Source organism: Antedon bifida, chromosome 1 (genome assembly GCF_963402885.1).
Source record: "Antedon bifida chromosome 1, ecAntBifi1.1, whole genome shotgun sequence".
Taxonomy (NCBI): domain Eukaryota; kingdom Metazoa; phylum Echinodermata; class Crinoidea; order Comatulida; family Antedonidae; genus Antedon; species Antedon bifida.
The window spans coordinates 10,930,079-10,942,892 of record NC_136226.1 but is presented as its reverse complement, the minus strand read 5'-3'; positions in this window follow the sequence as shown (position 1 = coordinate 10,942,892).

Here is a 12,814-nt window from a genome sequence, read left to right as displayed (position 1 = left end):
GGGTTAGCGTCTGCTGGGCACTGTGGGTGGGGTAACGATCACGAAAATCAGGAGTATAAGCATTGTTTTTTTTTATATATGTAAGGTACGGGTTTTACCCGTCTCCTCGTAGTACATTGTATATATCAGCGTGCAGTTCTGTGGTACTTCGCAGTAATAAGTAGTTCTTATTTATGATTATCAATTCTATTATGAAATCTATGTTTACTTCATTGATGATAGAGTTTTATGTTTACATGATGAATAATGTATTTGTACTGTAGTTATTATCTAAGTTATGACGATATGATAGAACAAGGTATAATATGGTGCGGATGATTACACCGCAGGTAATTTGTAATTAGGACTAGCGCATTACTACTGCGCGTACAGTCAGAACGAATCAAGAAGTCAAAAGGTCAAACACCTCGTGTTTCTCCATGTTAAAGTTTTATCTGTATTGCCTATAAAATAAGAGGCAAGGTATGTTCTGTTTTATTATTAACATCTTATTAACGATTCCATGAACTGTATAAAGAACTATGCTAGTTAGTGAATTTTATATTGTATTGTTTTATGATGATTGGTTAGCGTAAGCCTAGAGGCAAACGTGGTGTTTCGGGCTGTGCTAGCCATGCCTGCATGTGTCGTCGAGTAGACCATGCATTCGATAAGCTCATCTTACTGAGTCTGATGATTATACTTGATTAATATAGTACTGTATTGATAACATGATATATTGTCCACTAAGGATCTGAAACGTTATTATTATTATGGTTATTGTGTAATGTAACGAGTAAAGCATTTAATATATTGTAACTATATGTAATTATAGGCCAACGGTCACGCTAGTTACAGAGTATTGTGTGTTAAAGGATACCGTGTTGTGTTTGCAATAGGCAGAATAAAGGAACGTGTGAAGAAGGCGTATGTTACGCCATTTTACAAAGTGTATTTAAGGTGAGACTTGTGGTCATTTGTTTTACCTTATTTGATAGTTGTGCGTTGCCAACTAAACTTTGTATTGTATTTATTATGCTTTTGATGATTATGATTATAGTAATATTGTGATTTATGATGTTTATAGTTATTGGTATGTTTTGATAATGATTATGATTCTCTATGGAACTTCTTTGTCATGCTACTGATATATTTGATTATTTTATTGCTATATTATTATGCCTTTTATGATGATTATGATTATAACAATGAATGAGTTAAGTTAAATACTGGCTTTTGGATTTGGCCATTTGTATACATCTTGTGATTTAAGTAAGGCAAGGCAGCAAGCCTCTTATCCTAAAATGATGTTTATATAGTATGTTCATATGCACAGGCATTGATGTTGTGTTGCTTTGTACTACAAGCCAATGGTTTCTTATAAAGTTAATTATGACATGATGTAGTCAAGGACTAACGATGATAAGTTTGTATTTTTATATTATATTTTCTAGCTTGGCATACCGGCATTTCTTGTCTTGTCAAGTTGGGGGTGTTTAGTTTTTATAAGTTTTGTGGTTTTATTGCGATACTAGTTCCTATTCGATCTGAATAAATTTGTCATTGAAGATTACATCGTCTCTTTGGCTATTATTCTTCCTGTACTTTACATTTGGCGTAGTCGGCAGGATAGGAACAACAGGATAGTATCCAACCCAAAAAAAAAAAAAAAACCCCCAGCTTGTACTAACACGTGGATTGGAAAGATGTTTGACACCTCTAAGAAGATTACGAACCAAACACTCGGTGATCGCTACTAACATCGGGCGGAACGTTTACATGTCACCAACCAAGGTATACTGAACAACGAAAACCGATCAAGACCCTGACGTCCGAGGTTATACATTTGCAACCTTAGATTCAATGTTCTTACATGCATATTTGTTGTGTTTATAGTTCAAATTTCAACCATTTTTTTATGTATGTGGAATTTTTATGCAATATTTTTATGCTTGTATTCTAACGATTTTTGTCCCGCATAAATATAATGGAGTTGCAGGAACTCAAAGACCAAATTGACTCGCTCAAAGCTGCATTGGCCTCAGAAAAAGAGAAGTCTGAGACGGCAAAGTTGGATGCAGATGAGGCTAGGGAAGAAATAAAGCGACAGGAGACTGGTGCAGAGTCGAAGGCTGTTTACATTTCCCCTGGTAGAAGGTTGGAAGTATTCCACGGAAAACCAACAAAGTCAACTGATCCTAATGTCCAGGACTGGGCAGCAGATGTACGTGCACAACTTGAACTGCGAAACTTAAAGCCGAAAGCAGCCGTTGCATTTATAAAAGAAAACTTAGGTGGTTATGCCAAGAAAGAAATCAATGGGCGGGGTAAGGAAGTAGAAAACAACCCAAATCAAGCCCTAGAAATTCTCCTCAAGGTATTTGGAGATGCAAATAATCTCCCGAAATTACAGCAGAAATTCTTCACTTATAAACAAGGTGCGCAGCAAGATCTAATTTCTCTTTCTCTTGAATTGGTGAGCCTATACGACTCGATTGTAATATTAGATGGTGCGTATAAACCGTGCAGAGAGGCATCTTTGAAGAGCCGCCTGGCAGAAGCTGTCTCGGACCACAATTTACAGAGGGAACTGAGGCGAAATATTGAATCACCACGACTGTCTTTCTTTCAGCTACGAGACCGAGCTGTAGCATGGCTGGGAGATGTGGGAAGAAATCCAACAGAAGCTGCAGTAAGAACCGTGTCTGCTGAGACAAAAATATTAGATCTTTTACAGAAACAGAATGTGCAGATTGAGATGCAACAGAGACAGATCAACATGCTCCACCAACGGTTTGTGCAACCAGTCAGTTGGCAACCACCTCAAGTAACTACACAACTACATCCTCAACAAGCACCAATTCCAGACAACAGATGGCAACAACACCCAAGGTCAGTACGTTGCTGTTTCATATGTGGTGAACCTGGACATCTGAAGAGAGACTGCCCAAGGAGGACGCAACGACCAACCAACACGGTCAACAACCAACCTACAACCAACAACCAACCTTCAACTAACAACCAATCAACAACCAACAACCAACCTAGAAACTCTTTAAACGAGGCGAGCCCCACGCCACGAGTCTAACGATGGGCTGCTCGACTGACGACTCTTTTCTAACCAAAGCTGTTGGTAAATGCCCAGAAATCACCATCTTACTATGTAACATTAACCTCCGCTGTTTAATAGATACAGGAGCACAAGTCTCAACAATTACTGAGAGTTTCTACAGAGCACACCTTGCACACTTAAAAGCAGAAGATATTTCATCACACCTGACCATTTCTGGCGCACAGGGACTTGAGATACCGTATGTAGGTTACATAGAAGTTTCATTACAGGCTATGGGTCACAGAGTTGACAACATGGGATTTCTGGTTGTAAAAGATGTAGCTGGTCCGATGGCGGAAAGAAAAAGGCAAGTTCCAGGTGTCTTGGGTTCCAACGTCCTAAGGGACATGAGGAAACTGATTGGTGACCAACTAGGAACTGAAGAAAGATCGGAAGATGAAAGACATCTTATCCATGCATTAGCTCTGTATGAAGGCGTCTCTGCATCCATACCACCCCCTGATATTAACAGTTTGGTAAGAATAGCTGGAGACAAACCAATCCTTATACCAGCCAGGACGTTGAAGACGGTCGACTGTACCACAGCATCTTCAAAGACTGGTGTAATTGAGGTGATTATTGAAGAGAATTATAGTTACGATTTACAAAATGGTGTGACTGTTGCTCCGACGTTAGTTGAAGTAAACCAATTTGGCAAGATTCCACTACAAATAGCTAACTTTGCGGATGCAGATGTTTATTTACAGCCGAGGACACCAGTTGCCAGGGCAACCACCGCACCACTACAATCAGATGTTTGCTTTCAATACCAGACTATGTGTGCAGGACAACATGATATTTCACAGGTCAATAGTGAGAAGAATATAGACGAACTGATGTCCAGAATGAATGTTGGTAAGGACCTTAATAACGAACAGCAAAATCTATTACAGGGAATGATCAACAAGTATCAGCATGTGTTTAGCAGAGACGAAGATGACATTGGATTTTGCGATGAGGTTAAGCACAAAATAATCCTACATGATCAACAGCCTATCAAAATTCCACACAGAAGGGTCCCACCACACCAATGGGATGAAGTACGTGATTACCTGGAGAAATCATTAACCAAAGGGGTGATACGCCCATCATCAAGTCCCTACGCATCACCTATAGTACTCGTTAAAAAGAAAGATGGAGAGCTGAGACTTTGCGTTGATTACAGAGCCCTCAACGAGAAGACACACAAAGATGCCTATCCTTTACCCCGCATAGAGGAAGCTTTAAATGCGCTGAGAGGAGCCAGATACTTTTGCAGCCTAGATCTCGCCCACGGATTTCACCAAGTACCGGTAGAAGATGCAGATATCGAGAAGACAGCTTTCCGAACTGGTACCGGTGGTTTATACGAATTTACACGAATGCCCTTCGGGCTATGTAATGCGCCTGCTACTTTTATGCGGCTAATGGATTTAGTGTTCGGAGATCAGAATTTCCAGACGGTGCTAATTTATCTAGATGACATATTGGTGTTCGGGTCAACGTATGAACAGACATTGGAACGACTCGACATGGTGCTGCAACGTCTTGGCGAAAAAAATCTAAAAGTAAAGCCAGAAAAATGTTTTCTCTTTCAAACATCGGTTAAATATCTTGGCCATATAGTATCTGCAGAAGGTGTTGCTCCGGATCCAGAGAAGATAGAGGCAGTAAGAAGTTGGAAGATTCCAACTACTGAAACTGAAGTACGTTCTTTTCTTGGACTATGTGGCTATTATCGTAGATTTGTAGAAGGGTACGCCAAGATAGCCTCACCATTACATTCTGTTCTAGGGGAAACCAGCAAGAGACCTAAACAAAAACCACCCTCTGTTCCTGCTAAACCACCCTTCCATGAAAGATGGACGGACGCTTGTACGGAAGCGGTGAATACGCTGAAAGAAAGGCTGACCACCACACCCATCCTGGGCTACCCTGATTTTACCAAATCATACATACTAGAGGTAGATGCAAGCAATAAAGGATTAGGAGCAGTGCTGTCACAAGACCAAGGTGGTAAGCGTGTTGTTTTGTCATTCGCAAGCAGGTCGCTCCGGAAAAACAGAACATGTCTAATTACAGTAGTATGAAGTTGGAGTTTCTGGCACTGAAGTGGTCCATAACCGAGAAATTCAGGGATCTACTAATAGGTAACGAGTTCACCGTATTCACCGACAACAACCCACTGACACATATTCAAACCTCAACCAAACTAGGTGCAACTGAAACTAGATGGATGGCGGACTTAGCCCAGTTTAATTTCACGATAAAATACCGGCCAGGAAAAACAAATGCCAACGCCGATGCGCTAAGCAGAAAGACCCAACACTCACCCGAACCGACATCGGTGCGTTTTGAAGAAGTAACTGAGGTAAACTGTTCTCAAGACCACCAATCATCATTAATACCCAATTTTCTCAGACTAAGGGTAGAAGAAATGTTCATCAGTGAAGAATTGATCTCAGCAATTAACGGTGAACACCGAAAAACGGCATCAACAACTATTCCGTCAATTCCAGGTGAGGACATGGCAAAGTTGCAGAATTCTGATGAGAGTATTGCACGTTTGGTACACTTTTGGAAAATTGGAAGGACACCGAGAAAACGGCAGTTGGCCAACGAATCGAGGAAGGTCAAGAAACTGCTTAAAGAATGGCCCAGACTCACAGAGACGGGAGGAGTACTGTACAGAAATATCGTCGATAATGGGGAAAAGGTCAAACAGCTATTACTGCCGGAATCAATGAAAACCAAAGTTTTGGGCACAGTGCACGACGATCTTGGTCACCAGTCCAGCGGGAAAACTTTAGCTGTGATGCGACGAAGGTGTTACTGGCCTGGGATGGCAGATGAAATACAAGATTACTGTGACAAGTGCCCCAGATGCACACTAGCGAAATCAGGGAAGAAAGTTCGACCATCGATGGGCTCTCTGATAGCGAAGAAACCACTAGAAGTCTTAGCCATAGATTTCACCACATTAGAACCCGGAAAGAATAACCTAGAAAATGTTTTAGTAATGACGGATGTTTTTACAAAATACACCCAAGCTATTCCTACGAGGGACCAGAAAGCAACAACAGTGGCTAGAGTTTTGGTTCGAGAATGGTTTGTGAGGTTTGGAGTTCCTCAACGTCTCCATAGTGATCAAGGACGTAATTTTGAAGGTAATGTGATCAAAGAATTATGCCGATTATATAACATCACTAAATCAAGAACGACGCCTTACCATCCCCAAGGGAATGGGCAATGCGAAAGGTTCAATAGGACAATGCATGATCGGTTACGCACTTTGCAACCTGCAGCTAAGAAGAACTGGCCAGATCATCTCCCAGAACTACTTTATGCCTATAACGTCACCCCGCATTCAGCAACAGGTTATTCACCATATTACCTTTTCTTTGGTCGTGAGCCAAAACTACCGATCGACCATATTTTGAGAAATGAGCTAGATGCAGATGAAAGTGGAAGTATAGAAGAATGGGTAAGCAACCACCACCATAGATTAAGGCGTGCATTCCAAAGTGCTTTAGTAGAAATAGAGAAGCAAGCTCTAGCACGAAGAGAAAGAAACAATCGCACCGCAGATGAGACGGACCTTCTTATTGGAGCAAGAGTATTTTTAAGAAACCATCCTTTAGGTCGAAATAAGATACAAGACTACTGGCAATCTATACCGTATGTTGTAATCAACCGACCGGATCCGACTGGGAATGTGTACACAATACAACCGTTGACCGGTGCTGGACAGGATAAGACTGTCAACAGAAGAGAACTGCTAAACGCAAGAGAACTGCTGAACCAGAACATGCAGTTATACGGCATGATGGACCAGAACCTGTAGTCATACGATATGACGAACCAGAACCTGTAGTCATACAACATGATGAACCAGAACATGCAGTTATAAAGCATGAAGAACCAGAAAATGTACATCGAATTGTAAATAGAGATGATGAAGGAGAATTAATAAGAAATAAAGAAGATATTGTTCGTGAACCACATTTAGATGTACAAAGTGATAGTGATGCAGACCAGTCTAAAGCAGAAACAATAAGACGATCTAAACGAATCAAAGATAAAGAACGACAAACAGTCAACAGTGCTATCTTAGCAGAATTTAGCAAAACACAGTTTTTGTTTGCACAAATGTTAGCCGGACAATTTAATAACAGTTAGACGAAATATTCTACAAATAGTCATGTTGCCGAGGACGACAACGGACAAAGCTGGGGAGAATGTAACAGCTGGATTGAATTTGGTTATCTATACATATTTTGCTTAATTTTTTTTTGCTTATTTTTTTGTTTTTGTTGTCAGGGACGACAACGGATAAAGATGGGGAGTATGTAAGGTACGGGTTTTACTCGTCTCCTCGTAGTACATTGTATATATCAGCGTGCAGTTCTGTGGTACTTCGCAGTAATAAGTAGTTCTTATTTATGATTATCAATTCTATTATGAAATCTATGTTTACTTCATTGATGATAGAGTTTTATGTTTACATGATGAATAATGTATTTGTACTGTAGTTATTATCTAAGTTATGACGATATGATAGAACAAGGTATAATATGGTGCGGATGATTACACCGCAGGTAATTTGTAATTAGGACTAGCGCATTACTACTGCGCGTACAGTCAGAACGAATCAAGAAGTCAAAAGGTCAAACACCTCGTGTTTCTCCATGTTAAAGTTTTACCTGTATTGCCTATAAAATAAGAGGCAAGGTATGTTCTGTTTTATTATTAACATCTTATTAACGATTCCATGAACTGTATAAAGAACTATGCTAGTTAGTGAATTTTATATTGTATTGTTTTATGATGATTGGTTAGCGTAAGCCTAGAGGCAAACGTGGTGTTTCGGGCTGTGCTAGCCATGCCTGCATGTGTCGTCGAGTAGACCATGCATTCGATAAGCTCATCTTACTGAGTCTGATGATTATACTTGATTAATATAGTACTGTATTGATAACATGATGTATTGTCCACTAAGGATCTGAAACGTTATTATTATGGTTATTGTGTAATGTAACGAGTAAAGCATTTAATATATTGTAACTATATGTAATTATAGGCCAACGGTCACGCTAGTTACAGAGTATTGTGTGTTAAAGGATACCGTGTTGTGTTTGCAATAGGCAGAATAAAGGAACGTGTGAAGAAGGCGTATGTTACGCCATTTTACAAAGTGTATTTAAGGTGAGACTTGTGGTCATTTGTTTTACCTTATTTGATAGTTGTGCGTTGCCAACTAAACTTTGTATTGTATTTATTATGCTTTTGATGATTATGATTATAGTAATATTGTGATTTATGATGTTTATAGTTATTGGTATGTTTTGATAATGATTATGATTCTCTATGGAACTTCTTTGTCATGCTACTGATATATTTGATTATTTTATTGCTATATTATTATGCCTTTTATGATGATTATGATTATAACAATGAATGAGTTAAGTTAAATACTGGCTTTTGGATTTGGCCATTTGTATACATCTTGTGATTTAAGTAAGGCAAGGCAGCAAGCCTCTTATCCTAAAATGATGTTTATATAGTATGTTCATATGCACAGGCATTGATGTTGTGTTGCTTTGTAATACAAGCCAATGGTTTCTTATAAAGTTAATTATGACATGATGTAGTCAAGGACTAACGATGATAAGTTTGTATTTTTATATTATATTTTCTAGCTTGGCATACCGGCATTTCTTGTCTTGTCAAGTTGGGGGTGTTTAGTTTTTATAAGTTTTGTGGTTTTATTGCTTTTCGATCTGAATAAATTTGTCATTGAAGATTACATCGTCTCTTTGGCTATTATTCTTCCTGTACTTTACATATATTTATAATTTCATTTAATAGTTATATAGCTTGATTACAAGTGAGCTCTAAATTATCTAAAGATTTTGCAATAGGCCTTTTTTTAACTACGGACAACAATCATGAGAAAGACTTCATCCTCAAGAGGAGATTTTCACACGCGAAAAAAGAAAGCTTCTTTAACACTACTCTCAAACCATCTCCTGTCTTCTGTCATCCTACTTGCTTGCTCCATAGAGTCAAACACATATGTTATATTCTTTCCATTTGAATCTTGGTCTTCGTCTTCTTCTCTTCCCTGGAATATAAGCCTCCAACACGGTCTTCTCCATTCCATCTTGCCGCTTAATCGGACCAAAATAACACAATTTCTGCTTTTTAACACACTGCAGCAACCAATCATTTGATACACCAAGCTCCTCTCTTATGCTATCATGTTTTCATTCATTCATTTTATTGTTTCACATAAAATAAGTAAAAGATAAGACAAAGACAAGACAAACAAAAAATAAAAAATCTGGCTAATTATCTGTTTATGTGTGGAAACTCTAATAAGCCAAACAGGGCTTTAAGGCTGAGCATTCCAAAATACATCACATTGTACATGGTAACATACAATTGCTTTCTAAAAAAAAAGAACAAAAAAGCCAAACAGATTTGGTTGAATATCAATAGAAGGAAAAGTAGCATATAAATTCTATAGGAGCAAACTTATTAACTATCTAAAGAATATTGATGGATTAATATTTTGTATTTTTTTAAAAAAGAAAGTAAGGTCGGTGATAATTTAATGTTTAAAATTAAATTATTCCATAAAAATGGTCCGTTAAAAATGAAAGAATTTTTCTGCTGTAGTGTACTTTTCATAAATAAAATGTTTCCGGGTAGATGACCTGTTGTTATAAGAATGAACCATTGTAAACAACGAGTTTACCCACAGCAAAAAGTTAAGCTTTCCAAGTTTATTCCGAGTATACATATTTAACAATACATAATATTTATTTCTACTGATACTGTACAAGCAATGCTAAATACTACTAAAGCTTAATAATAAACTACATTTTGGCCTCTGACATCGCGCTGTATTAAAGGTCCAGTGTGTTGTCACAGGAGCCAGTAAATCAAATGGTTGTTTTTAAGTATATCGGTGAGGATGTAAGTGACATCCGTTAGGTAAATTGTTGAATTTGGGGGCAAAATAATTGCCCAGAATTATACCAGCCAAATGAGCGAATAACATGAGTAACATATGAGTAGCGCCTGTGTTGAGTTAGGTGTTGGATGATACCGGGGGATGGTTGGGTGGGAAGATTAAAAGTTTGTACAACTATCGAACGGCTAATTTAACAATGAAGTGTGCTAGTATGCACCTTAGTAAACAACTAAAAACACTCTGAATTCCCATTGGTTGCCAATTAGAAATTAGCCTATCCTACATTTTTGTGGTTCCACTATTAGATATACCCGTTGGTCTATAGAAATACATTGTCAATTACTGTGGTTGGAACTTTGATAAAGTGTCTCCCTTGACTAACATTCACGTTTTACTTACCTGTAGAAACAATATACCATTCATCCTAACACTTCTATTACTCTGAAATCTACCCCCATTTATATACCACATCCTATAGTTAAAAGAAAGTACTTGTGCTATGTATAAACTATAATTTATTACTTTAAATTACTTTGAATTTTGGATGTTGATGGACTATTCCAAGGATTAGTCTGCAAAATGTTGTTAGAAATTGAAGCCCAATCAATATTACAGTAAGATAAATATGGTAAAATAGAGTGTTGTAAAGCAAAAATAAAATATTGGATGGAAGAATATATTTTAATTTACTTAAAACACCAAGAGAACAGAATCTATTAGGCTAGTATTTGTTGAGTTAAGCCGAGTAATATCAAGATATAAAGGGGAGATATTGGGGTTTTGTACATACCGAAAATCATCATCTGAAAGTTTATTGAAAGGAAATAAACAGTTGATACATGATATGCAAATCCAGTCAGTATATCCGGGAAGACAGTGAGCATGCACAGAATTATTACAAACATCACACTTAGCTATATTTTGCTTATCTATGGGTTTGTCATATAAAGAACATATAATTTATAATGTAGGAACAACTTGACATGATTACTTGCATATCCATGTTTGGGTCTAAATAATCAAGTACATTTCTGTAAGGCATAACAAAAAAAAGGTGAAACATAAGAAAAGACTTGTATTGTAAAAACAAAATAAAGTTTCCAACTTGTATCGCCTTATTTAAATGTCAACCAGCTCACACTGTTAGTTATACAATGTTAATCATTGTTATTAATTTATAGTTCAAGCTTTTAAATCGTTTAGGTTCCGAGATAGATCTAGTTGATTACTGGTGGTAAGTTTTTTTATGCCGTTGGTAAGAATAAAAATCTTGCCGTCAAGTGTCCATATAGGTTTAATCATGGAAATCCATGATTTAATGTACTTCGCATATTTTGGTTTTTATGACTCGTAATAGCTCCGAGTGTTTCAGGGTCAGATGCTCATGTATGAAGTATTTAGTCCCTTTAAATTGCTTCTTTGCATTAAATACTTCTCTTCTTTTGTTGTAGTTTGAGAATTTAATAATAACACGTCTAGGTTTGTTAGCGTCTGAGCCCTTACTTTGTCCTAGTCTATGAGTTCTATCTATGTCGGCAATTCCAACGCTGACATTAAGCTTTTCTTGAAGCAGATTGATAATCTTGGTATCCGTGCACTCGTTGCTTGATTCGGAAATGCCGTGAAGAATTAGGCAATTACGCCTGGAATATTGTTCAGCTTCATCAATATTGTTTTCTAAAATCATGCTTTTTTCTTCAAGGCTTGCTATCTTATCGTTAGTCTTGTTAATATCACAGTGTAAAGAATCTCTAATCTCTTTTTTTAAATTTTCATTTTAGGCAAATTGCCAAGGATAACCACAAGAGAATTCATTCACTATCCTTCTCAAAGGTGGAAATCCCATTCACAAGACAAACATATACATAAGATGCTCTACATAAACAAAGACTTATTATTACAAGTCTTTGGGAGTGGAGTTGCAAATTGTCATGAGAAAAAATCCTGACATATGACAGGACTTGAACCCAACTCCACTCCGCAAGCCACAACTCCACTCCCCAAGCCACAACTCCACTCCATCAGTGAGCTTACCAATTAGTTCTTGCACGGAATTTGATACAGCTGCAGCAATGTTCTTCATAAATGTAGAGTCAGGTGCTAAGCATTTCGTAAGCTCTAAATCGATCAGTTCTTTAATTTCTGTTTTGTCAGTAGGCCTAACGGTTTCAGCTTTTTCCAGATCCGCCGGAGTCAGCTACGTTTTCTCCGGAATCTTTAGGAGTCGGTTTTTTCTTACTACCACCAGCCATCAGCAGTGTAATAATAATAATTAATGGGCAGGTGGACGGCTTGAGTGTAGTAATCTGATTGGTTTGTTACCTAACAATAGGAGCCGGGAGAGCTACGTTTAGGCACGTCAGTTCACCATGGTGCATACAATACTAATGTGCGGTGTTGAGCCCATGGGACTCGCAGGAGAATTTGTTTTCAAAAAAATAGTACAATATTTAACAGTTAAACTTGAACGAGGAATTGCGCGGTGATGCATTTAAAGGTATTCTATATAGTCTTGTGTTATGTTAATAACTAACATTTGTAACAACTGTAGCCTACACACAATAGAACAAATCCTATCCAGGGATCAGTAGCGTCAGGATTGGTTGTTGAATAAGTACCAATCTAATAACACTATGAAGTTTGATAACGTCTTTAAATACATTGGTGAATATGGTCTCTATCACAAACTGGTGACATTGTCAATATGCTGTCTTATATTTTTTAATCCGTTTACTAATATATCAACCGTGTTTATCAGTGGGACT